At 44.0% G+C, this 25,656-nt stretch overlaps 1 protein-coding gene across 1 annotated transcript in view; it reads left to right on the forward strand.

The window, feature by feature from the left end:
• The window catches only part of LOC144761286 (cysteine-rich venom protein-like), a 345,826-nt gene that overhangs the window by 316,613 nt on the left and 3,557 nt on the right, over positions 1 to 25,656 (forward strand). The window lies entirely within an intron of this gene.

Consider the following 25,656-nt stretch of genomic DNA (forward strand, 5'->3'; position numbering starts at 1 on the left):
CCATTTATTCCTGCATGTAGTTCAGTATGTGGTTCGTGTTTTTAATTTGAACCAAGTTGGGAGAGTAGAGTCTAAGTATAATGGCTATGATCACATTGCAGTATTGAAACAGTCACACTCCAAGTAGTTGATGACGTCATCTTCCTCAATGGTAAAAAAACTAGATTTTCTCCTATTCCTGTTCTGCCTGTCTCCAGCTTTTCACACTGTTGATCATCCAACACAGACCCACATGCTAAAAACATTATATGGGCACAATTCTTCAATAATTTACATTGGATCTCACCAAACAATCATTCAAAAAGGAGCAACCAGATAAGGGACTCTACACAGCATATGCTGAGTCCCCCTGTTTCAGGGATTCTGCTCATACATAGGACTGTGCAAAGAGACCCAGGACCTCAGTGAATTGTGGTAGACCAAAAAACTCACCTCAGTACCTAGAACTCCCTAACCGACTAGCATCAGTGTCTCATTAGCTCTTCATCCTATAACAAAGGTACCAATGATTAGACAACCCAGAACATGCAACTTAGGATACACTCAGGAATGGTGGGAATCAAGACCACTCTTTTGTTTGTTATTCTCATCTCACTGGATTCAAGCAAGCCGGGCTGAAGACGGCTGAAATGCCAGAAACCGGTCGTGAGTAAATAGAGACACGGAAAGTTTAGATTGTTTATGTTAACAATGTGCTCTAAGATGCAGAATTTTTGCTAACAGAAGCAGGCATAAGATTAAAATAATACAATCAGCATTGTTACAATTCCATAAAACACAAAAGGAAAAAACATATTATAATGATAGTAGAAACAGGTCCTATAGTGCCTTGTATACCACCCTCCCTAGCTACGAACTATGTTTTATAATAATCTCTTTGGCTTGAATGTGGAACCCCATACCTCCAAGATCAGTAGAGATGAATCACATTAGGATCTGCAAAAGCTCTCTCTCTCTGGAAACTGATTTTCTCCAAGTGTTCAAATCATGCATGCAGTGCAATATTAAAGGCGCCAGAATTTCAGCTAGCTGCAGCTGCGTGCAGGTTGTGTCTAGAGCATGGGCCGATCAGCCCGAACAACACCTAACATAGTTATGATAACCTTGGAGGCTTCAGCACTGAGACTAAGGTCGAGATGTAAGTCTAGGGATGTTGAAAACAAACCATTCTCATGTGAAGATATTCACGCAGCCTAACTAACAACAACAGTTACATAAAGTGTTGTGTGCAAAAGCAGGAAAAAGGTAAAACGGCGTTTAAACTTCTAATAAGCCAAAGCTAACATAGCAATGTGCGCAAGCAGGGCCCTGCCTTCACTACACCCTCCCTTGATCGGAACAGGCACAAAAAGGGGATCAATTCGGAGCGCAGAGTTCAAGTTCGAGTGAGACAGAACCCAGTTAGAAATTTGCCAAATTGGACAATTGGGAGTAAAATTCCGAATTAGTGGGCGCATGGTCAGAGGAGCCAGATGAACGAATTCATACTGCAAGTACTCCAGAGTTTTCAAAGAGGAATCAAAAATAAAAGTGACATCCGGAGACGTCAAGGGTGTTGCCCATTGTAGGCTTGGTCACAGTAAAAAGAGGATTATTCATCGGAGATACACACGTTTCAATCACACCTTGATATTCCAATTGGTCAAGGATTTTCGCCAAGGGAGCTTTCGCTTCACGTCGGATGGGATATTGGGCTTGAGGCTGTGCCATAGACCGCAATGGTATCTCATACCTGGGGGAAAATTTGTCCCATTCACGTTGAGTACGGTACAATGCCGGTGCAAGCACCTTAGCATACTCTTCTGCAAAATTCAGTGCCTGGTCCTTCGGCACAGTGTGTGCAAAACTAGGGAGGATCACCTCCTCCCCTCTCAGAGTGGCCAGAACGAAGGGTGAGGCCAGTTGGCCTCCGCGAACAAAATGTGATAGGTAGAGGTCAGATTTTCCAAAAAATCCCTTTCATAGTACGCTGTATGACACCTTCAATTAAAAGGACTATGTCATAGAGTCTGTCAGGGGGAGCCACTCTATTGTCAGCCGTCTCAACAGCAACAAACATGTCAGTTGCTGTCGCCTTCAGATATGGACGCAATGCTTCCCGCACAACTGTAATTTCCGCCTCGATGTCTAGCAGCATCAGCACCCATGTCAGGTTCCAAACCTGTGTTCTCACTATCCGTGGCACACCTCGCTGTTAAAGCGACAACTTTCTTCTTCTGAAACTGGGGTCTTTGATGCGGAAAGTTGTCTTGCTTGCCTTTACCTTCTGTCTTGCGGGGCTGCTCACAGCTTTGTTGGGCACCCGACCTCTGCCGCTGTCTCCCCCACCGGTTGGTGAGACCGATGTATCCTGCAAAGAGCGAGGAGAACGTTGATCAGGAACCTGAAAACGATCAGGTGACTTAATATTAGCGCGAATGCGCAAATCATACGTGCGCTCAGTAGACACAGGTATTGGCAAGGCAGGACATGACCCCTGTTTCTGTTGCTTTGTCCGCTGTTTGTTATTTTTATTCCAAATCTGCTTTGGAAAATTGGGGCGTTCATCTTTATTAGAATTTGCCACCTGTGTTTGCTCCTGCACTGGTGTCTTAGCAAAGGTGATCAAGCTTGAAAAAAAACTTAGTTAATATAGGCAGGTTATTCCGTCACCACTGGCAAACGGGAACAATAGTGAGGGTGTCGTGGACTGTTATAAGCACTACTCAAGAGTCTCAAATATGAGACCACAACGTTGGCTGCGCCATGTTGCAGGGATTCTGCTCATACACAGAACTGTGCACAGAGACCCAGGACCTCAGTGAATTGTGGTGGAACAAAAAACTCACCTCATCCCCTAACCGACTAGCATCAGTGTCTCATTAGCTCTTCGTCCTATAGCAAAGGTACCAATGATTAGACAACCCAGAACGTGCAACTTAGGATACACTCAGGAATGGGGGGAATCAAGAACACTCTTTCGCTTGTTATTCTCATACCAGTCCACAACGTGAGTAAATAGAGACACGGAAAGTTTAAAATGTTTATTTTAACAACATGCTCTAAGATGCAGTATTTTTGTTAACATAAGCAGGCATATGATTAAAAATAATCAGCATTGGTACAATTCCATAAAACACAAAATGAGAAATCATATTATAATGATAGTTGAAATAGGTCCTATAGTGCCTTGTATACCACCCTCCCTAGCTAGAAACTATGTTTTGTAATAATAGAAAGTCTCTTAGACTTGAATGGGGAACCCCATACTGCCAAGATCGGTGGAGATAAATCACATCAGGATCTGCAAAAGCTCTCTCTCTCTGGAAACGGATTTTCTCCAAGTGTTCAAATTATGCACGCAGTGTAATATTAAAGGCGCCAGAATTTCAGCTAGCTGCAGCTGCGTGCATGTTGTGTCTAGAGCATGGGCCAATCAGAGAGAACAAAACCTAACATTGATAACCTTGGAGGCTTCAGCACTCACTGTGCAGACTAAGGCTGAGATGTAAGTCTAGGGATGTTGAAAACAAGCCATTCTCATGTGAAGAAATTCACGCAGCCTAACTTTCAACAACAGTTACTTGTAGTGTTGTGTGCAAAAGCAGCAAAAATCGTTAAATGGTGTTTAAACTTCTAATAAGTCTATGCTAACACAGCAATGTGCATAAGCATGGCCCTTCCTTCACTACACCTCGGGTATCCATTTTGTCACCCGTCATTTCCCCCCCTTTATACAGAGCCCTTGGGAGCTATGCTTATGGATATCAAAATATACACCACTATGGTAACAACACTGAACTCAAATCTCCTCAACCAATAATATTCACAGACTCAAAGTCTACCTCTAACACACCGAAACATGGCCGCCAACAAACTTACTGATGCTAAAAACCATGAAGGATGAATTCCTCCAGTCTGCCAACAATGTCAAATGTTCTCTAATTCAATCATGGCTTTCTGACTTAAACCTAACAGGTTTCACACCTTCAGCGAAAAAACAGGGCTAATTTCTTAGATTCTCCCCAGCTCAAACCTCCAGTAAGTAAATCAAAACTATCGCTCTTAAAAAAATGTAAACCGTTTCTCCCAGAAGAAAAATACAGAATGACAGTTCTTGCTCTCTCCTTTGCCACCCAAATGAGGGCAATATCTTGTTGTTGTAAATTTGGGGTGCGCTGGTGGTGCAGGTGCCTTCTAAATGAGCTCCTGGGATTCTGCTTCGCAGAGTATGTACCCTGCCCAAGCACGAACCACAATCCTAATAAGGGTAAGTCAGATACACATTTTAAATTAACCTATGCTCACCCTCTGGTAGCGTGGTGCAGAGCAGTCAGGCTTAACTTAAGAGATATTGTGTTAAGTATTTGTGCAACACAACAACAGAAAAACAGTTGAAATACCACAAAAAGACTTCAGAAAATAGATTAGGATTTTATAAATAAAACCAGAACAAAATGACAAAAATCCACAAGTAGAAGTTGAGATATTACTTTTTAAGATTAAAGACAGTTCTACACTTAGAAGCAAATAGCGCCTAAAGTGGTTATCAGGTCTCCCTGGAGTGGGACAAAGTCAAGAGTTCAGGCTGGCCGCAGTGAAGTACAGGCTGGCTCCAGGACCCACGCAGGGCCCGCCGAGCAAAAGTACCTTAATACCTGATCGCAAACAGGAGATGCAGTATGTGTCAATTGATGTGTTGATGTCGGCCCCCCAGATGAAGAGGTGCATAGAGTTTCTCTAGACGTTGAGGACAATGCACCGGCTTTCAAAAGATGAGCATTGGTTCCATGATGCACTGATGCTGTAGCCAATGCAATAGGTTTCTCCATGCTTGTTGAAGAGATGCGTTGATCGACCTTCAGTGGTGACAGCGATGCAGTAGTCAATGTGCTTTGTCTGTAATCGATGTGCCGGTTTTTTTCACACTTGCTGAAAGAATGCGTCAATCATCCATCAGTTGTTCCGGCGATGCAGCGGTCGATTCAGCGGTTCCAGTGACACTGTTTGAACACCTGACTGATGAGGGGTGATGGCCCGAAACTGGTCCCAGGATGCTTGCTTCCAGTCTAGCGAGGACCTGGCATGGCAGTTCGCGATGGACTGTTTCCATGGGGAACAGGGTGAGGACTGATTTGCATATGGCTGGGCTTGCAATGAAAAAGCATGGGGAGCAAAACACGATGGATTTAGTCCCAGATCGCTGTACTGGGGTGAATGTTTGACATTGTGCATCATACTGTCCATCAATTATTCTTTTTGCATGTGTCACCCTGAGCGGAACAGGCATGCCCAGATGTGGGTCCCATATTCTACATGCCACTGAGGTCAAGCTAGCCTGGCTGATGAGGGGTGATGCCCCGAAGCTGGTCCCCGAATCCTTGTTTCCTGTCCAGGGAGGACCTGGCCTGGCAGTTCAGGCTGGACTGTTCCCATGGGGAACAGGGTCAAGACTGATTTGCATATGGCTGCATCTGAACTGGAGCGGCATGGGGAGCAGAAAAACGATGGATTGTGGACCAGATCTCTGCACTAGGGTGAATGTTTGACATTGTGCATCATTCTGTCCATCAATTGTTCTTTTTTCATTTGTCACCCTGAGTGGGACAGGTATGCCCAGATGTGGGTCCCATTTTCTCCATGCCACTGGAGTCAAGCTAGCCTGGCTGATGAGAGGCGATGCCCCGAAACCGATCCCAGGATCCTTGTTTCCAGTCAAGGGAGGACCTGGCCTGGCAGTTCAGGCTGGACTGTTCCAATGGGGAACAGGGTGAAGACTAATTTGCACAATGCTGGATCTGAACTGGATAAGCATGGGGAGCAAACACATGATGGATTTAGGCCCAGATATCCGCACTAGGGTGAAGGTTTGACACTGTGAGGCATTCTGTCCATCAATTGTTCTTTTTGCATTTGTCACCCCCAAGTGGGATTGGTATGTCCAGATGTGGGCCCCAAGATTTTCATGCCACTGCAGTCAAGCTAGCCTATCTGAAGAGGGGGATGCCCCCAAACCCATCCCAGGATGCTTTTTTCTAGTTCAGGAAGGACCTGGCCTGGCAGTTCGGACTGGACTGATCGTATGAGGAGCAGGGTCAAGACTGATTGGCATATGGCTGGGACTGAACTGGAAAGGCATGGGGAGTAAAAAAAGATAGATTTAGGCCTGTACTGGGTGATTGTTTGACACTGTGCAGCATTCTGTCCATCAATTGTTCTTTTTGCACTTGTCACCCTAGACGTGTGGCCAGGGAAATGAGCAGCCCTACCTATGTGGCCACACTAAATCAGTTTTGGGAATGCCTCCTTTCCCACTGGACCTGGACACTGCCTGGTTGGTGGGTCAAAAGAAACCCTCTGTCTAGATGTAACATAAGATTGGCCTGCAACAAGCTAGGCCTCTTTGAAATTAAGTTCCCGGGCAGAGCCCAGATATTCATCCTGCCGAAAGGGACCGGACAACTACACACACTGAAGGCCCTTTATCTCAGTTCTGGGACTAAGTTAATTCCTCATAAATATTTCCCAGCTCCAGATGACTTTATTAATTTTAATATTGTCTCTCAATGCTTTCCTACAGAACACCCCATACTGCTGTAGTGGAAATAGCTTTCATTACCTTTTCACTGTAATACATCTTAAAATTAGACTTTTACATGTCGTACTTTTAAATACCTTGCACCCTTGATTATGAGCAGTAAGGCTGTCCTATGGACGGGCAGGTTTCTGGACCAGGGTCAGCGGACTCGATAATTCTCTTGCCTCGGTGCCCACTCTGATCAGCGATCACACTCGGCAACTCTGGGCATAAGCTTGCCTCATCTTCACTAACGGCCCCACCAGACCGCCGGGGATGCCTGGTCTCACCCTGGAGATACCCATTAAGGGACCATCTCTCAGGGAAGCCAGGAAGGGTTTCGCAGCGGTCGAAGCGCCTTGGGACCCTACGGGTAAGTAGTGCGCTATATAAATGCCTATACATACATATTAATATTAAAAAAGAAGGTTTCATCCTGTCAAAATAGGTTATTTAGGCAGGTCAAATTTGCGGTTCAAATTGCACAGCCAGGCTCCCCAGGCTGGACCTATAGTCATGTTCACACTGTTACTGCAGTGAATGGCACAATGGATGTTGCAGTCCACTTTTAACATTTTACTTACAGGCCCTGGGTACATTTTGCACCACATATCAGGGACTAGGTAAGGTAAATATGCTGATTAAGGATATGGCAGGTGTATCATGTTGAAAGAGGAAGAACAGACACTTTACATCTGGTTAGCAGCTGCAAAGTGCACAGAGTTCTACAGCCAGCAAAAACAGTCAAGGCAAATCTCTGGGGGAATGCCTGACAAAAGATGTTCATTTCCAAAATATTCCCTATTATAAATAGATATCACTGTAACCTATTCTGGTATGGAAAGCTCAACAACTTCAGCTTACACTATGTGTCCACTACAGCCGATCCTATGAACTTTCTTAACGTAATTTGATTTACAGATTGAAGACGAGGTGCACAAAATCAACTCATCATCTCCAGTCTTTACATGCTCTTATGCAAATTGATATAAGCAGATCCAACAAAGCTACACTAAGTTCAAATCTATTTTAAAAATGGCTTTGCATTCCCCACAATTCAATTTTATAGTAAGCCCAATTTAGACTACTTATTAAGCACTTCCATTGAACTTAGTTACGCAAAACATCCCCTCTTTGACATAAATAGAATCATCATCTGAGATGAATATTTGCATATGTTGGCTGATTTTTCACAGTTATAATTTCATTGTTAGAGATGAATTTATTGTGGTTCTCAAAGGAGAGGCTAAATTGACCAGTGGTGTGGTCGTGTGGCAAAGCAACATGTCCAACAGTATGTAACTACCCCAAGCTTCATGGCTATGTCAGTAATCTTTCAGCATCCTGAAAGTTGCCCTGCACCTGCTCCCGGTGCTTGTAGAGTGCCATTTCTGATACCAGACGACTCTTTTTGGCAACAAGTCAGTGCGGACGAGCCCAGAGATTACCTGTAGGCTGCCACACATGGTCTTGACTTTGCCCCTTGGGCAGCTTGTGGAGCACTGGAAAGTTTTGGTCATTTCAGAAGAAGTGACATTTCCGAGGCACACCTACACATACAGGTGACTGCATGCCCAGCGGGGGCACTACACCGAGACCTTGTGGAGTGACCTAACTCAGTCCCAGTGCGTTCTCTGGGTTCCCCCCACTAAATTGGATTGGCTACTCCCTGCTGTGGGTGAGTGGAGGAGTCAGCCTACCGCATAATAAAGTGTGGCAACTCCTGTGACAAATTTGAGGTCCACAACTGTTGCCGCTACCTTAGGTGCCTGATTGACATCACTACAGGGAGACTCTGAGCCCCAACAAAAGGTTCAGGAGCCTCCTTGAAGTTTTTGGGAGAAAAGAGATGAAGGAGTCACTATCCAGGTGAGTGTGCCAACCTATGAGGGACTAGCACTTGGCTGTGGGGTGTGGTAGGGGCCTCCACAGCTACAATTTGCCTTGTCTGCTGGGAGTGGTTGCTGCAGGTTCCAAGTGATGACAGCGGCATTTTCACTGAGCAGCAAGCAATAACTGAGACACCTGAGGGGTCTGGGGATCTCAACTATGGGTGCAATATGGCAGAAGCCCCAATGAATCCCTACAACCCGGAGCCCCCAGATGGCTCTTCTCTTACAGGGACATTCTTGTTTGGCAACCCCTCTTGTGAATATGAAGGGAGCCATTATGAAAGATAAGGGGGCATAATGGTACCACAGACAAAAAGGGACCAGATTGCCTCTAGCGGTGGGTGACAAATTCCGCTCCACCAGCAGAGTTCGTGGAGTTTTGCCCATTCCACACTCCACGTAAAGAACGGAGTTCCAAAAAAAACTCTGTCAAGTGGTGCTGAGTGAAGTTTTTCCTCTTGCACAGCTCTCCAATGTTAACTTGTGAGAGAGGAACATCCTACTTTAGACCACCTCCAGGCAAGATTTCTCAATGCGGGTGGTCACGGCAGGTCGCTACTGCTTGCGTTGAGAAACCTTCTAACGTGTTGAGAAAGCTGCTGCTCTAGTAGAACATCTACTCAAGCGGCAGAAAGAAGCAGCAACATCCTGCACTGCACATTGTGCTGTTTGCACTGATTTTACTTTACTGCAGGAGACAAACTCCCAGCACTAGAAATCAGTGCAACATACAGCACTCTGCAGTTGTGGAACTCCGTGGAGCGCGGCAGAGTTTTTACAGAACTAATTTCCTCTACCCCACAAAATCCACTCCACAGTTCTTGCCAGAGGGGGCCCTCTGGAATACATATTATACTCGCCATTGAAATGTAGTACTACATGCTTGTAGCTAAGGTAAATGCTATTTATCTGCACCTCAATCTCTCAACCTCTGAAAGGCCAATTATTGGGTGAACCAAATAAAGGAGACCATGTTAGACACTAGGGTAGAGGACTTGGAAGGAAGTGCACATAGATCCAACCTGCGCTTTTCCACCCTCTGCTGTTCTGCAGGAGTTTCTGTGTCTTTGGAGAAGTGCTGGCAGGCCTCCCAGGCTTTTGGAGAATCAGCAGCTTGCAAGGTGAGACGACTTTGGCACAAATGTCAAGAACAGGCAAACAGGCCCGCAGGGCTGGTGCCAAGTCAGTTGTTTCCTATGCAGTTCTAGCTTACGCAGCTCTTTGTTCCTTCTCCTTCTTTTGGTAGGCAGAATCTGATTCTAGGGTGTTAGAGGAGTGTAGGTTAGTAGCCTTTGGGCTACATAGCTTTGAGGTCACTGCACACCATACATGACCACTTTCTGTGGAAGGTGGTCATAACCCTATCCCAGAATTCCTGGTTTTGCCATCACCAAGATGGCTAACTTTTGAAAGTCACCTCAACTTCCAGTATCCCACCATAGGTATGGCAGTAACCTGAGGGTGGACACGTCTATTGGACTAGCTAATTGTCCCACCAGTCCAGGTGCCAAAAAACTGTGGACTAAGGGGTTTGGCTTATTCTCCAGGGCGAGAAACTAGATTAGCACACCAAAGGCGGTAGGCCCTTTGAATCTCCCCCGCCTTGGAATGCTAATCTGCAGGTCATTCTGTATGTCACGCACAGACTGTGTCAAAACGAACACGAAGTAACCACAGCTGATCCCATTCAAGCTGCACAGCCATGACCATCGCAAATGAATTCAATCAATCAAATATATGTTTACCTTTTCATTATTCTTCATTTTACTCCATTCCTTTCCCCCTTTCTTTCTTGTTATTTTAATTTTTTTCAAATCATTTTACTCATTCACTTTTTTATTCACGGTTTTTCATGAAAACACAGGAGAATTGTATGATTCCACATGCCACAATTGTACTCAAAATCACCCAATGCATTTCGGGATATTCCCTTCCTCATGGGTATCTAGGATATAACAACCATCAGCTCAGTTATAGTGCTTCTTATACAACAGACAAGTTATTTATTTTATTAGCGCGAGCTAGACCCGGGATATCACAGCACTTCACATACATAGGTGCATTACATAGCATGATATAGGGATGCATAGAGATATGCTCGCACACCACTTCCGCCCTGCCTCTCCACCTTGCAGGTTAGCGGTCTAGTGGCTGCAATGCTTTATCTATTTTAGCGCGAAAACTGGCCTCCCCATTCAGACAAACTCGGCGAGTCAGGCTGCGGGTGTGTGATTGCGCTTCTGCTGTTTTAATACTCATCTATTAAGCTGATTAATAGCTCTCTTTTTTAAATTGAAATTTATATTATTTGCGCAAAGTGTTTTCTATTATTTGTTACTGGGCATTTCTTACCTGCTCCGCACGCTCCTGACCCCGTTCTGCCCCGGCATTGTGCCGTTTGTGCGGAGGGTCGTTCATTCGAGCGCCACTTCCTGCTCGCACACCACTTCCGCCCTGCCTCTCCACCTTGCAGGTTAGCGGTCTAGTGGTTTACGTAGCTCCCTGCATAAATGGCGGCCTGGAGGAAGCGCAGCGGACGAGCGCAGCGGGAGCGCCGACTTAGCGTCGAAGTTGCGCCAAAGTTAAGCCCGTCTGCGCCCGTCCGCAGCCGACCGGGGCCCGGGCCCAGTCATAATGCCCACCTTATTACTTATTCTTCAGCCGACCTTCTACTGCTCCGCCACACACTCCCCCTACAGGCCCACGCCGTAAAGACCGCTCTGGACTGTGGCATCTTTATTTCTCCAGAAACCTTCAGCCCTGTGATTCCGACCCCCAGTCCTGCGTCGATATCCTCTTGCCTCAAATCGTCACCGCCTGGGGTCACTCCATTGACCGTGATATACCTCAATACACGGTCTATGGTGAAACACCAGCTGGAAATTTACCAACTATTAGACGATAGAGTTGTGGATATCCTTCTTCTATCAGAGACTTGGCTGACTGAGGACTCTGTCCCTGATATTCTTGCCGCTATCCCTGCCGGCTACTATATCCTGCAATCTAATCGACCAGCGGGGCAAGTTGGTGGGGGGGTGGCTGCCATCATTCGCTGCCAGTATACTTTTACTACTTTAGCCTGTGTAGTGATCCCTAGAACGGAAAGTCTTATCATTAAATTTACTTCTCCCAGGTCCTCTTTTATTGTTGTCCTGATTTCATGCCCTCCTTCCCTCAACAGTTCGGCGACCTTATCTCCCAACGTATCATTAACCATGCCAAGGTTATGATTATTGGTGATTTCAATTACTGGCCCTCTGATCCTCGGGAAAGTCATCTCTCGGAGGAATTCTCTGATCTCTTATCAGGTCTGAACTGTCGCCAACACATCACAATCCCTACTCACTGCAAAGGCCACATCTTAGATCAAGTGTGGACGGCCAATCTTGAAATTTTGTCCCCCATTGTGACCCCTTGCTCTTGGTCTGATCATTATTTTATTTCTTTTTCCCTTAATCTGACTATCCCTAGTCGTCCTTCTCTCCCGACCAATTTCACTGCTCAGAACTGGAAGAGAGCCAATCTGGTGGAACTTCATTCTATACTGGCCTCTACAGTCCCCCCAACTTCTGCCCTGGTGATTCACCAGGCATCCCTCTTTGATCAATGGCTGCTATCTGCCTGTAATACCGTCGCCCCTTTGAAAATTATAAAAACTAGGTGCCCTCATGACGCCCAGCGATGGATTACGGACCAACTAAAGTTGGATAAACTTGCTTTACGCCAGGCGGAGCGCCGCTGGAGGCGCAACTACGAACATCAGTTGAAAATCGAGTCTGAGAGACTATAAAAAATCCATCCTATTGGCAAAAACAACTTATTTCCCCCCAAAAATCATGGAGTCTGCCTCTAAGGCAAAGGATATTTTCTCCATTGTGAATGAGCTCTCTTTGCCAGATCGTGTCACTCCCCAACCCCAACCTTCACAGTCCTTGTGCGACTCACTTAATACTTTTTTCATGGATAAAATCACCATCATTAAAAACAATATCCCCTTGCCCTCATCCCCCTTTTCCCCTTTACCTCCTAGAAATCTTTACTGCCTGGACGTTTTTCCCCCGCTCTCCCTTTCGGAGTTTTGTTCACTGTTGCATAAAGTGAGCTCTGGCTCCCCCAATGATTGTTGCCCCCCCCAGGTCCTCAGGGAAATCTTTTTGGCCTGTCCCGACCCACCCCTGGCATTACTTAACAACTCGCTGGCGACGGGGGTGGTCCCGGATTCCTTTAAACAGGCAGCCGTGATACCGATCCTGAAAAAGACCCATGCCGACCCTACGGTCTTGAGCAATTACAGGCACATCTCCCTTCTCCCCTATTTGGGGGAAATTCTGGAGACCTATGTCACTCGCTGCCTGAGCGCTTTCATTGATAGTTCATCCTTCCTGGAGGTCCAGCAAGCCGGTTTCCGCCCCCTCCACTCCACCGAGGCAGTCATCGTGGCTGGTATGGATACTCTAAGAAAGGGCGCCGATCATAACATCTCCCAAGCACTTATCTTGTTGGACTTATTGGCGGCTTTTGACACGGTCGATCATGCAATATTGATCGACCGTGTCAGAAATGCCGGAATTCAGGGCACAGCTCTCGAGTGGGTTAGATCCTTTCTGGACAGGCGTTCCCAGGCAGTGCATCTGTCTACCTTTTCCGCTTCCTACTCTCCCCTTTCCTGCGGTGTCCCACAGGGCTCCGCTCTATCCCCTTTACTATTTAATTTGTATATGCAGCCTTTGATTGTTTCCCTCCGCAATTCCGCAGCCACTATCTTCAATTACGCGGACGATTTACAGTTAATTTTTCCCATTGACACCTCCCTTTCCTCCCGCACCAGTTTTCAGTCCACCATGCTTGAGATCTCGGAATGGATGTACCACAGCCAGCTTAAACTGAACCCCATCAAGACTGAGCTTGTACTGGTGGGTGGAGCAGCCAACCCATGGAACAACAGTTTTTGGCCTCCCTCGCTAGGGCTCTCTCCCTGCCCTGTCAATTCGTGAAGAGTCTTGGCGTCGTCATCTCCAGTGACCTATCTATGAAGCCCCAGAACAGTGCGGTTACGTCATCCTGCTTCTTCCATCTACGCAGGATACGCAAAATCTGTAGATTTCTTACCAGAGACGCACTTATCCTTGTCATCATGGCCCTCGTCACGTCGAGAATTGACTACGCCAACACTCTGTATGCAGGAATTCCTGCATACCTTCTCCACAGGCTGCAACTGGTGCAAAATCAGGCAGCACCCCTGGTTTACCACCAACCTAAGCACCAGCATGTCTCGCTGCTACTGTGGAGCCTGCATTGGCTCCCGGTGGCTAAGCGTTGCACTTTCAAAATGGGCTGCATGATTTTTAAAGCTCTGTCTGACCTGGCCCCTGCCTTCATTTGTTCTTACCTGAAGCGATATGTCCCCTCCAGAGATCTCCGTTCCTCCCACCATAACCTGTTAGTCATTCCCAAAATTAAACGGAAAAAACACGGTGGTTCCAGCTTCTCTTTTTTGGCCCCTAAGACCTGGAATTATTTCCCGTCCGCTCTACGACACTGCCCTACCTATGACTGCTTCCGTAGGATGTTAAAAGCCTACCTCTTTCAGTTAGCCTTCGAGTAAACACACTTACCTGCCCCTCGCATTTGTTATGAGCGCCATGAAACCGTTTTGGTGACCGTGCGCGGTGCAAAAAATTTTAACATAACATTTAACATAACTGAGATATAAGCCAAACATTATAATTAGGCATATATTACATAGCAGGGCATAGGGGTGCATGGGGATATAAGCAATACATTGTAATTAGGCATACAGTGAAGATTATGAGGGCAGTTCAAGAGGTTGAAACAGTCTAAAAATCCACCTATCCATGTTGGCAAAATGAGCAAGGAGTGAGCTAGGTTAATTGGAGCTGTCTAGGTTTGTTGACTTGGACGGTAAAGTATTTCTTGAGAAGAAGGAGTTTCAGGTCAATTTTGAAGCATGGGAAGGAGGTGTTGCATCTGTGGTGAATTGGGAGTGAGTTCCATATCCTGGGTACGTTACCAGAAAAGGATCGGGACTGGGCACATTTCTTTTTGAATTTCAAAGGGATAAGAAGAAGTAAGTTGGAGCTTCTTAGGGATCTGGATCTTCCAGCTTTGACCAGTTTGCTGTTTAGATAATTGGGGAAATATGAGTGACGGGATTTGTGTGCGATGTAGGCCAATTTGTAGATACATCTGCCTTAAATGGGTAGCCAGTGAGGGAGTGGAGGGATGGTGTGATGTGATCGAAACTTTTAAACCCAGTTATGAGCCGAGCTGCCATGTTAAGAACTGACCTTAGGGGGACTAGGTGAGCTTTTGGCGTCCCTGTAAGCATGAATATCCCATAGTCCAGTTTGGATAGGACCAGGGATTGAACAACAGTCTTGAAATCGTCCTAAGGAATGAAAGGTTTTATTTTCTTTAGGTGTTTTAGTGAGTAAAGAGCACTTTTTGTAGAGTTTTTGATGTGGTCCTTCATCGATGCCTGGTGACTTCACCGAGTCGGTTAGAGCAGGGAGCAGTGTAGGGTATCCAGGTTCTTGAGCCAGTCTTGGATAGGAAGGTGGTTACTTTTTGTAGCGAACAGTATTAGTTCCGTTTTGTGCGCGTTAGGCTTTACTTGGTTAGCGTTAAACCAGGATTGGATCTTGATTAGTATGACATTGAGGTGTCGGATGACGCTGGGTGTTTTGATTTTGTGGTAAAGTTGAGTGTTGTCTGCATATAGGTGATATTTGAGTCCAGCTTGTTTCAGAATGATTGTAAGGGGCTCCATGAAGAGATTAAAAAGGGCAGGTTTGAGGAGGTTTAAATCATCGATATGTTTGTTAAGTTGTTGGAGAACGCACTTCTCCAAGGCTTTGGTTTTGGTTCTGTGACTCTGGGCAATAGCTTGCTTAATCTCCACAAAGGCCCCAGCAGCGCTTGGATGCCTGGCTTCACCTTGGGGGTGCCCAGGAGTGGACATCTCACAGGAAAGACAGGAAGGGTTCCACAGCGGTATGAATACAGCGCTACGAGACCTCTGGGTAGAAGTGCGCTATATAAATACAAACACATTTACATTTACAAGAACGGTAGGTTGAAGATAGGTCTGAGGTTGTTAGGGTCGGCTCCTGATTTTTTGAGTATGGGTGTGATTAGTCCTAATTGAAGGGAGTCAAGGACGCAGCCTGATGTGAGAGAGGAGCTGATGATTTTAGTCCAGTGGTTGAGTCCAGTGGTTGAGTTTTTGGAGGTTTGGATGAATGATTGCTCAATTTTTGTGACCTCCTCTGTAAAGATCGTTTCTTGGTCGCTTCAATTTCGTGAGGGGATGTGCGGTTCGTTTGCCTTTTAACAATATTGAAGAGTTCTCTAGGCCTATTCTTAGCCTGGTCTGGTTGGCTGCGGAAGAATGAGGCCTTTTCTCTAAAGATGTGTTTTTTATATTCAGACTGAGCAGACCTAAGTAGCGCTAGGTGCCTTATTGATGGGATTTGTCTCCAAGTCCTTTCAGCAAGTCTGAGTTGTCATCTTTCGGTATTGAGATCCACATTGAACCAAGAATTAGAGTTGATAGATCTCAATTGTTCAAGTTTGAGCGACCCTTCTTGATCTAACACCTCCGTCATTGTTGAGTTAAAGTGAGCTGTGAGGTAATCGGCCTACATAGTTGTAGGCTCAGGCTGGGACTGAAGATGGGCACGAATCTTGGATTCAAGTTTGGAGGTAGGGACTTCATTGATGTTCCTGATCCAGTGCTTGGATTGTCGGATTCTGTTGGTTGGTATCTGATAGGTGAGTTGATATTAAACAAAATGAGGTGGTGGTCCGACCAGTCAATGGGCGAGATTGATTTCAGAGAGAGAAGTTCATTTTTGGGGATGATCGCATCCAGTGTTGCTCCTTTGATGTGTGTTGGTTCATTGCAGAGTTTTCTGAGGTTGGATATTTTAAGCAGGTTGGAGAGGTTCTGGGTAGTGGTGTCTTCTGTGTTGTTCCAGTGGATATTGAAGTCACCCAGGAACATGTCTTTCATGTCTGTTAGGGAGAAGCGTGTTATTAGGTTAGTTCTTCGGCGAAGAGGGCCCACTCCCCACGGGGATGGCAGATGGTGGGAAATTTGAAGGGCATGGTGCCTTTGACTGCAAGTTCGACACCAAGATACTCCAGAGTCAAGTATTCCGCAGGTTTTAATGTGGTAATCCGAATACCTTCTTTGTGGACGATCGCTGGCCCTCCACCTGTTTTGAGCGGTCTGTCCTGTCTAATGATGTTGTAACCTGGAGGGGAGATTAGGTTTAGCATGGGGTTAGAGTGGTTGTTGAGCCAGGATTTTGAGAGAAATGCTATGTCTATTTCTTCCAGTTCTTTCGGGTCTACTATTTCTTTCCTGAGTATAACTTCAGCAAAATCTGTGGTGTGTTGTACTGCTGATCTGCAGTTGAAGAGCACGCAAGATAGAGGGCAGGAAGTTTTAATGTTGGGTGTGCTGTGCCAGCGGTCTGGCAAGTGGACTGTTCTAGGGATTCTATTTGTGCCAACAATGACTGGGATTGCGACCAGAGCTGTATTCTGGTGTGTTGGGGGGAGATAGTTGTTGATCCCCTCTGATTCCATTATTGAAAGGGTGTGGAGAGCTCATCTAGGTCGATGAGCCTGTCTCCCTAAAGGAATGGAGGGCTATGGCGGTTCAGGTGGGGCAATGGAAAAGGCTGTGTGGGGAGAGTGTGTGTAACTACCCGGAGAGGTTAAAGCAAGGTGGCTTGAACAGGTTGGGCTGATCTAGTTGAAGTTGTAGGATGTCAGCAACTAGAACGTAGATTTTTCGCTCCATTCTGGTCAGTTGTTGGGTAAGTGAGTTTAAAGAGTTACTAGTCTTCGGATGGGGCAGCGTATGACTAGGGTCTGTTGAAGGAAAGAGTACTAGGTTCTGGGATTGAACAGTGTCATTGGGGGTAGGCGTGGGGATAGAGTGAGTGTGATGAGTAGGGTCATTGATGTTTCCGGTCTTGAGGTAAGGAGGACGTGTTGTGGGACTTTGGTCAAAGGGAGGAGAGTGAGCAATGTTCTGCAGGGGGTCAGAGTGTGTGGGATTGGCAGTGATATCGGTGGTGGGGATGGGTTGGGCATGTGGTCTTTGGTCAGAGGAAGGAGAGTGACCAAAGATTAGAGGGAGGTCAGTCTCTGAGGGATTGTCGGTGACGTTGGACCTGGGGATGTTTATGGCGGATGGAGCAGGGCCGGTGTTGGAGTTGGGGATAGGTAGTGTCGGGTCTACTGAGGTCAGGAGGGAAGTGGTTATAGCGAGTTCGGTAGCGGGGAGACTGCAGTTTGTGTCCGATCTGTCTGGTTCGAGATCAGCCTTGTGGTGTTTGTTAGCTATGCCTTTGCTGGTCCTGGTGGGATTAGGGCATGCCGTGATAGTGGGTGTTTGTCGGCGGAGAGTGATAATGGGGGTAGTGAGGTTTTAACGGGTGGTGGTGGATGTCCATGAGTTGTAGAGTGAGTAGGTGAGGCATGGTTAAAAACATCCATTTAACTCTAAGTTAATTAAACCATGAAACGCTACAGCATCAAGCCTCAGCTGTTCTTCTTATTACAGCACTTATTGTTTTCCATAACAAACCCTGATCAACGCGCCTAACATCCAAACCATCGTGAATCTTAAGTCCCAGACTCCAATAATTCAAACACACTTCTGGCCCCAAAATTACTCATGCAAGCATGCTTTTGTAACTGTTGCCATGAAGCCTTTCAACGCGCTTACCATGAAATGTGCTGCTGCCTTTTTAAACGAGAAAGCAATCCTCAGTTTCAACTTGTTAATGCAACAATAATCATCACATTGTACAGATTTCCGTGGTGTGTCATATCGTGTTTTTGCTTTTGTCTGCAACAAGACACAGAGCCTGCAGTGGCAGTTTACATGAGCTTGGTGAGGGGTCACATAATGTGGCACAGTTCGTGCTGCAGCTCTTTGGGTCCCTTTTTTAGTACCTCAGGCCCTAGGTATCAGTGATAAAACATACTAGGCACTTTCAGGGGGTACTAAAGGTATTGCCAATTGAGTAAGCAATTCCACAGTTGTGGGAAAGAGACCTGGCACTGGGGGCCCGGTTAGCAGGAACACAGTGCATTTCCAGTCAAGATCACATCAAATACCAGGCAAAAAGAGGGGTATAACAGACAGAAACTTGACATCCCATCAAGGGCGAGTAAAGGCAATTATGCATGGGAGGCAGACATTAGGGCATAGTTTAATAATATAATATGGGAGACTGCCTCTGCATAGGTGTGTGAGGTATCAGCCAGTGTGAGTTTTAAGTTGATATTCAATTTTGTCAAACTGAACTGACACTGGTGATACTAAGCAAGACATACGACGGGAGGAATGGCAACTGTTCCAGGTGCCACACAGAGAGGTCCCCCTTCCTTCATTCAGGAGAGGATGCCCTCAACATTGATCATACTGGTAAACTGTATTTTCCACATCAGAGGCAGGCACGGGGATAGCACTAAAACTAGGACCCTTACAGAGCTAGATGCACCACAAATTCTTGAAAATGACATTAGTGTTGGTGTGTGGCAATGGAATGGATGGGTGCCAGAGCCATCACTCTTTCACATCTCTATGCCACAGGGAGACTGTGGCATAGAGATGTGAAAGAGTCGACAATAGTGCAGGGAAAGCATATAGATGTAGTCAGAAGGGGCAAAAAAGTGACAGAATCACTAAAAACATGGGGTGCTTTTGGATAGATTTGTGTAGGTTGAGGATCTGGAGGCTGGATGATCTATAGGGGAGTGAACATTGACAAGCAGATGAACCCTGAACCTAGGCTGATAGGGGCTGCCCCCCCCCTCTGATCATTGGCATTATTACAGGATGATACAATGGGATGGATGGTCAACTCATGCTTAGGGACCGAGCTAGGACAATGACTGGTATTCCAATCATTTGTCTTCAAGTGCTTGTGTAATGGGATGGGGTGGGTGGGAGTTTTCTGAAGGGGAATTAATGCTTATGTAATGTTAAACTTTGATTGGTAAAATGTATGTAAAATGTATGTAGACACTTGTGGATATTGGATGTTTTACAATTGTTAGATATTAATGAAAACACCTGATAATGGTTAAAATAAGTTGGTCTGTAGGAATGCAGTTGGCAAAAAAGTAACCTTGTGAGTAGTAGCAAACCTTCAAAACAGCTGTGTGTACTGCATTTGTAGAGTTGACACTCCATACAAAGACGTGAAATGCCAGTATACTGTCCAAACACTAAAAACGTCCATACTTTTCTTGGTTTTATGTGAGGAGTTTTCTTCAGCTTAAACATTTATTAGACCTTAACTGTAACTATAAACTGATGGAAAGCTTTTCTCTATGTAGACTATTAGATTTTAGGGAAGCTGTAACAATTGGTTGACAAAGTTGTACTAAAAAATTGCTCATTAACCGGCCCAAACAGTTAGTCAAGTTTGAAGTATAGTCTGTATCATCTACATAAAATATATGAAAATGTAGGCATAGCATCAATTTTTTAATCTTGAATGCTTTTGTTCAAGTGATCAACTTGAGTTATAGAAACTAAACAAAGGAGTGTACATATTGGAGTCTACATTCAACCATCAACATGTTAGTTTGTGTTAGCTAGGAAACTCATCTTATATCAATTATCCAGTATTGCCCTCAACAAATATGCCTCTAAAACAAACAGTGCACTTCGGAAGGGCCACCCGGATACACAACAATTTTCCAACATTCAATTATATATTATCAAAATTAGGAGAATAGATTAGAGGGAAGCAAATTGAAATGGAAAAAAAAAAATATTTGAGAAAGTGGTTTATTGTGACTGGTGTCCACCACAAGTAATCAAATCACTATTTTGGGAGGTCCAGTTAAAGGCTTCAGTAAAGAAAACCTAAGCGCAACCAGTAGTAGCTGTGGACAGATCAAATTAGAGAAAATTTGTAAAGCATTTAGAAGTAACAAAACTGCTAAAAAATCAAAAACATATAACAATAAAAAAATCTCATTCAATATATAACAATAGAGAAAAATGTAATAAGCTAAAAAAACATAAACATGACAAACATCAAATAAAGAGGACCAGAACGGTTATTTTTTAAATATTTAAGTGAAAATATCACCCAAAAATATGAAGCTCCAATGGTAGTCAGTGGCCGCAGTAGACCAGGACCTAGGCAAGATTCCAGGTTGACAGCAATGGATCACAAGTTAGGCACCCCAAGTAGATTGGCTACGATGTGGTCTGGAAGAAGGGATGCACAAAAAAGTCCCTATCTGAAAAATGAATTTGTTGTTTTTCCGAAAAAAAACTCTTCTCCATGCTGGCCAAACCTGATCTTCGATCTGATGCAATGGAACTGCCATTAGGATATCCTTTTTATGTCCCTGGAATCACCAGGGCATCAGTCTTATGATCTGTTAAGATTTCTCTGTCCTTTGATTTCAAAGAGATGGAGGTCCAACCACCTCAGGTCCTTCGCATACATCACAGATGTCAAATCCATAAGGATAAGACCGCCACATATCCTTAGCAAGTCCAGCATTTTTCAGAGGAAGATAGTGCAATGCTCCAGCTTTGTAGTGCTCACCACCCTCTGGGCAGGGGACACCATAAGACACTCCTAGTTCATCTTTGACCAATTTAGTGAAGGTTGCCAGTTACGAACCTACCTACTTTTGCAGCAGTTCCTATTTGTCTCACTGCAAACTGGTTTTAAATGCTGTGCCAGGACATTTTCAAGAAGATGAAAGAGTTCATCCATGCCAAACTTGGGCCCTGAGGTCCAAGGGATATATGTAATATGGAAATCACAAGTGACCGCCCATATCTCACACTAAAATCCAGTTTGTAAGAAGCACAATACCTACAACAAACCCATTGACAGCAGTCTGATAGGAATGAGACAGGGGACACACAATAATTGTCCTATCATGTTCACTCTCTCTTTCAAGTGTGCCAAATCTAAGCCCAGATGTTATTTATCTACAAGAAACTCATTACAGAAATCAGGTGGAATCAGACAAAATTCTCAAGGGCTGGGCTGGTCACAAAATCGATGCAACAGCCGGATTAGCGCAGAGAGGAGTATGTATACTAATAGGACGTCACATGGGTTTTTCCCTGGACGGGGCACTTGCAGACCCAAGTGGCAGATGGGCACTTGCTCATGGTAAAATAAATCATGTAAACATAATTTTCGCCACAATCTATGCACCAGTTATAGATGATCCTCTCCCAATTTTACGGTTAAAAACAGCTATAACGGGTCTTCCCGGCAAAATAATATGGGGAGGAGATTTTAACTTTTTACAAAATCCCTTTGTTGACTCCTCCAAAAAAGACCGACGCCAGAATAAACCCCAAGTTGCTATTGCCATACAAAGCTGTAAACAAGATCTCGATGTCATTGACCATTGGCGATTCTGTAATTCTTTCAAGCGCGAATACTCATGTTACTCAGCAAAATATAATTCTTCATCTAGGTTAGATTTTTTTTTAACATCTTTTGGACTAGAGCCTCATAAATATGTCCATCTACCAAACACATTTTAAGATCATGCAGCACTCCTTAGGTAAAATTGGGGAGACAAGAATCAGAGTCACCAAGAAGGTGGTATTTTAATAAACTGAACCTCCTGGATTCACAATGGTGTATAGATATTGAGGAAGAGATTGAACAGTTTTTTGCACAGAATAGAGGCACAGCTCCATTAAATACGATCTGGGATGCATTTTAGGCCACTATGCGGGGGATAATTATGTCTAAGAAATACCCAAGCAGAAGAAAAGAAGGTAGGAGAAAATTAAATTACAGTCAAACCTTACGCAGGCAACTGAAGAACATTTCTAGGATAAGATCGGCACTCTCAGGGCAAAGGCTATCTGAAGCAAAGGGTAGGATGAAGGATTTCTACTATGATCTAGGTGACTCTAATAGTAACCTCTATGCCCAAAAGGTATACGAGGAGAGTGAATACACAGGGAAACTATTGGCCTGGCAAGTTAAAAAAAAAATCAGGCCTGAAATAGGATAGAACAAATAACCGACCCTGTTTCTAAGATTAATGCCAAAACCACTGCCTCCATTAGTGACCTGTTCTTAAAACATGACAATTGAATTTATCAAGCCACAGAAGGGGCCTCACCGGAAACCATTGGGGAATTCTTAGAGTCACTCGAAATACCCAAATTAGACGATGGGGATAAGGAATCATTGATCGAGGTCTTTACAAAATCAGAGTTAGATGAGGTTATAGCTTCTCTCCCCAATGGTAAAGCCAATGGTGACGATGGCTTTCCGGCCGAATTTTAAAAAAAATATGAAGGTACTCTTCGTAAAGAACTTTTACTTTTAGTTAATTACTTATTACAAGGAGGACCTCCCCCACATTCTTTTTATTTAGCAGTGGTGGTTAGCATTTTAAAAAAAGGAAAGGATAAGGAAAATACAAATTTGTATAGGCCCATAAGTCTTTTAAATACAGATTATAAAACTTTTACGAAACTTTGAGCAAACCGGTTGAATAAAATAGTAGGGTCCCTTATAGGCCCTGATCAGTGTGGTTTTATAGCAGGCAGACACCTCCATACAAATACAAAATTTCTATTAGAGGCACTGGATTATTTTAATACGAATAAGGTGAAAGCTCAAATCTGGCTTTTAAACGCAGAGAAGGTTTTCGATCTGGTGTCTTGGGACTGTCTTTTTGCTATTTTGCACTCTTTTGATTTTCCGACAGTTTTTATCTCCCTTTTAAAACAACTTTATCTGAACTCCAGGGCACAGATTATCATCAATAATGTCAATATCAGGACATGTCAGATCAGCAGAGACACGCGTCAAGGATGTCCTCTGTCGCCAATTTTATTTGCATTATTTATCGAACCATTGGCGATCGCATTTAGGATTATAATGACCGATACAGTTCCGGTAGTTGGAATGACAAACATAAAAGTATATGCTGATGATATTGACCTTTTTTTAGATTCAAAACCTACAAGTCAAGTTAAAATTTTAAATATTTTTGCTGAGTTTCAAAAGCTAGGGGGATATAAGATAAATGTTAACAAGATGGAAATAATCTTAGCAAACTGCACTGTAGACACTTTATTGCCGGAATTTAGGCAGATCTATAACACACGCCCAAAGAGATATCTGGGAATATTTATCTCGGATAAATTGGAAGATCTGTATTCGCTAAATTATATTCCTCTGTTAAAAAAGATTAGGTCCCATTTGGATCGCTGGAATCTACTACCAGTGTCTATAATGGGTCAGGCAGCTTTAATATGTATGTCCATTTTACCTCTTTTTAACTTCCTTTTTAGTGCGGCCCCCTGCGCAATTCAGGTTTCATTTTTTAAAAAGGTAGATGCTTTGATCTCCTCTTTTCATTGGGCAAAAAAAATTTCCAAGCTTGCACTTAGCACTTTATATCTCCCAGTCGCACAAGGAGGGCTGTCCCTCCCAAATGTCAGAGAATATTACTTTGCTTCTTTTGCACACCATAGCTTCAAGTTTTTTCTTTTAGACAATCGTGAGGCAGACAATTTTTTTATGAAGATGATGTTGTTGGAATCTAAAATTTTTGATTTGGTTAGAATTACTAAGGATCCAAAAAAGGTTCGTTATAAGTCCCTCCAGTGGGTCTTTAAACAGAAATCACAGCTCCTGAACTTTTATGGTATGTCTAAAATAAGTAGTACAACGAAATTAGCTAATTTAAGCTTTGTAGAGGGGCGTCGATTGGATAATAATATAAAGAGACTGTGGAAGGAGAACGGCTTTGAAAAAATTGAGGACTTCATCACTGGGAATAGATGGAAATCTTGGGAGGACATCCACCATGCTTTTACAATATTGAAATGGTCTTTTTTCTTGCTCCATGTGGATCTCAGGGAGCTTGATATAGGTAACTTATTTATTAAAAAAGATCTGTCTACAGCATTAAATAATCCAACACAAAAGAAGATTAGTATGTGGATTAAATTATTGAAAGATGACTTTGGAACCGATTCTTCTGATAAGATTATAAAAAGGTGGAAAAAGAGGGAAGATATTGAAATTAGCAAGCTGACATGGGATAAGATTAACAAATTTAATAATACCATATTTCGAGGTGCTAATTTCAAACGTATGCAATTTTATAATAAATGGTTAATCTATAGAACTCCCTCATTCCTCCACAGTATTTATCCCCAAGTTGCCGATAAGTGCTTCCGTTGCGAAGAAAAGGGTACTTGGAAGCATATTGTCTGGGAGTGCCCTAAAATACAACCACTGTGGAGAGAAATAGAAAAATATCTTTCAACCACGATTAAATCCACTATTGCTTTTGATGAGCTAACTGCAGTCCTTGGCTGCTCTCCGACCCACACTCCCCACGATGGAACCCTATTCATAGCCTCCCTCATAGCTAAATCCCTTAATATACAGTCCTGGAAACTAGAGCCAGTACCAACCCTACAGATATGGAAGGCAAAATTACTACAAATTTTGGGAAGGGAAAGAAAATATGCACTGAGATCAGGGACATCCAAGAAGTACGACAAATACTGGAGCGTGTTTGAATCCTAGTTTGTATCCTTATATGATTCCCTTTGTTTATCCATTCCTAACAAATCTCTTTAATGGTAGCTTTCTAGATTGTTAGTACGATACTACAGTGCACAGTACACTTTATGACTAAGATCAAAATTGTTGAAATTTGAATACGTTTGGATATAATAATGAAGCTAGTTATAGCAGGGCCTGGATTCTGATTCCCATCTTTTCTATTTGTATTAATTTTATTAGCATTATGTAACCTAAATTTTCTTATATCTATGCACTTGCACTTTAACTTGTACTGTATTATCTCTGCTGCTACTGTGTCATGTAATGTTTACATCTTGATTATGAACTCTCAATAAAAAAAAGAAGTGTGCCAAAGCGTTAGAGGTTGCTCAGTAGCCCCAACCCTGCATATTATATTAAGCTCGGAGGAGCCATCTCTGCCCATTAGATAAGCCTATTAAACTGACCTGGGATGAAGTTCACACTTCCTCCTTGGCTGTCCACTTGTTGGGAGTTGGTAGAGTCTAATGCTAATTAGCCTCCTGACAGCTGAGACAAGTAAAGGTATTTATTAAAAATCCAAATACAGCACTGGATTGAATTTAAATAACTGCTACAA

Source organism: Lissotriton helveticus, chromosome 6, assembly GCF_964261635.1.
Source record: "Lissotriton helveticus chromosome 6, aLisHel1.1, whole genome shotgun sequence".
NCBI classification, from domain to species: domain Eukaryota; kingdom Metazoa; phylum Chordata; class Amphibia; order Caudata; family Salamandridae; genus Lissotriton; species Lissotriton helveticus.